This window comes from Procambarus clarkii, chromosome 25, assembly GCF_040958095.1.
Source record: "Procambarus clarkii isolate CNS0578487 chromosome 25, FALCON_Pclarkii_2.0, whole genome shotgun sequence".
Classification (NCBI taxonomy): domain Eukaryota; kingdom Metazoa; phylum Arthropoda; class Malacostraca; order Decapoda; family Cambaridae; genus Procambarus; species Procambarus clarkii.
This window is the reverse complement of record NC_091174.1, coordinates 17661663-17664436: the sequence shown is the minus strand read 5'-3', so window position 1 is coordinate 17664436 and position 2774 is coordinate 17661663.

The following is a 2774-nucleotide window of genomic DNA, read 5'->3' as shown; positions in this document are numbered from 1 at the left end:
TTTAACCAGTTGAGTGATGATATCTTCCTGCTTACGTGACACAAAGATGTAAGGGGATGTTGGTCTAGGTCGGACTATATCGAGGAGTGTTTTGGAGAACCTAGCAGAAAGTTGTTCGAACCATTTAAGTTTATCGTTGGTGGATGTTCCAGCTGGGAATGCCAGGCGCACATAGTCAGCGCGGGGAGCAATAGGAGGCGCCCTGTGCCCTGCCTACCTATCTGACCATGATGGCTTACCTATCGGTGCTTGCCTATCAGTTGTTACAGGGAGACGGTGCTTGCCTGGCGTGAGTGCCGGCCCAGCGAGACAGACCTACGTCAGAAAGGAAGAAACGACGACGTTTCGGTCCGTCACGGACCATTATCAGTTCATCGCACGACTTGATAATGGTCCAAGAAGGACCGAAACGTCGTGGTCTCCTCATCTTATGGTGTGTGGTCTGTTCATCATATCAGCCACGTCATTGTGACTCATCGTCAGCGAGACTTATCAAACAGTTTAGCTGCACGTTTCATCACGCATTATAAACATGATGATATTTAGTCTGTAGACATTCGTAATGATACTTCCCCCCCCTGACGATGTCTTCCCCCTGACGATGTCTTCCCCCTGACGATGTCTTCCCCCTGACGATGTCTTCCCCCTGACGATGTCTTCCCCCTGACGATGTCTTCCCCCTGACGATGTCTTCCCCCTGACGATGTCTTCCCCCTGACGATGTCTTCCCCCTGACGATGTCTTTCCCCTGACGATGTCTTTCCCCTGACGATGTCTTTCCCCTGACGATGTCTTCCCCCTGACGATGTCTTCCCCCTGACGATGTCTTCCCCCTGACGATGTCTTCCCCCTGACGATGTCTTCCCCCTGACGATGTCTTCCCCCTGACGATGTCTTCCCCCTGACGATGTCTTCCCCCTGACGATGTCTTCCCCCTGACGATGTCTTCCCCCTGACGATGTCTTCCCCCTGACGATGTCTTCCCCCTGACGATGTCTTCCCCCTGACGATGTCTCCCCCCTGACGATGTCTCCCCCCTGACGATGTCTTCCCCCTGACGATGTCTTCCCCCTGACGATGTCTTCCCCCTGACGATGTCTTCCCCCTGACGATGTCTTCCCCCTGACGATGTCTTCCCCCTGACGATGTCTTCCCCCTGACGATGTCTTCCCCCTGACGATGTCTTCCCCCTGACGATGTCTTCCCCCTGACGATGTCTTCCCCCTGACGATGTCTTCCCCCTGACGATGTCTTCCCCCTGACGATGTCTTCCCCTGTCGATGTCTTCCCCTGTCGATGTCTTCCCCTGTCGATGTCTTCCCCTGTCAATGTCTTCCCCTGTCAATGTCTTCCCCTGTCAATGTCTTCCCCTGTCAATGTCTTCCCCTGTCAATGTCTTCCCCTGTCAATGTCTTCCCCTGTCAATGTCTTCACTGACAGGGGGAAGTCGAAGGGGAAGGGAATTATTAGAGCAAAGCGCCAAGCCATTATGACTATATAGCACTTGGACGGGGTCAGGATAATGATTGGGGGATTGATGGCGGGAAAGGAAAGGTACCCGTCCACTTGGACGGTCGGGGATTGAACGCCGACCTGCATGAAGCGAGACCGTCACTCTACCGGCCAGCCCAAGCGGTTGGGGGTAGTCAAAGACTGACAGAGTGGCAAATGATTAATATGTACTAATCTAAGAATTAATATGTACTAAACCGACATATGTATGTCTATGAGAGAGAGAATATATTCCTCTGACTGTTCAAGGCTTGGGGGACCAGACGCTTGGGGATAGTCGCACTAAACTGGGCAGGATAAAAGGTGATTTTATGGAGCGTGTCATAGGGGGGACACTGTCGGCCCCCATACCATCGTTGAAGGCGGGGTTCGGCCCCTATGGTCCCTTCACGAAGTCTGTGGTTATGAAATATGTCACCCACAGTCCGTAGAGTTTAACATTTTCATGATGAAGTGAAAAAAAACTGGAGGAAGAATAGCATTTTGTGATTTAAAGTCTGCTCTTCAAGCAAATGAAAACTTCTCCTGGAAGATAGACACCAAGAACCTCATACTACCAATTATAAATGACCTAATAGGTGCACAGAGAAAAGGGTTTCGAATCTCCTTTGAATGGATATACCATCACACAAAAATATAACCCATCATAATGAGACAAACATTGCAGCCAAATTAGCGTGTAACAAAATATGAAGATGAATAAGACTCAGGTATCCCCATCTCACCTGTCAAGACTATATTGTTACGAACACTCAGGACTGATATTGCAACAGGTGCATATGGAAAGTGGTCTTTGCTATATTTTAGTGTCACTAAGACGGTGCAAGGTGCTAAGGTGAGTGAAAAGCAAAGATTATTACTGTATGGCACTAGGAAGGGTTCAGGATAAGGATCTGGAATGGGACGAAGGGAAGGAATGGTGCCCAACCGCTTGGACGGTCGGGGATTGAACTCCGAATTGTACAAAGCGAGATCGTCGCTATTACCATCCAGCTCAAGTGATTGGGCACCATTCCTTATCCCCGTCCCATCCCAGATCCTTATCCTGATCCCTTCCTAGTGCTGTACAGTAGTCATTTCTTTACTTTCCACTCATTATAATATAGAACACCGTCTTAATGACACTAAAATATAGCAAAGATCATTTTTCAATATGCACCTGTTGCAATATTCACCCTGATGCCCCTGGTAACACGGGCATCAGGGTGAAAGAAGCTGTGCCCAGTGTTTCTCTCCGGCGCCCGGGATCGGACCCGGGACCA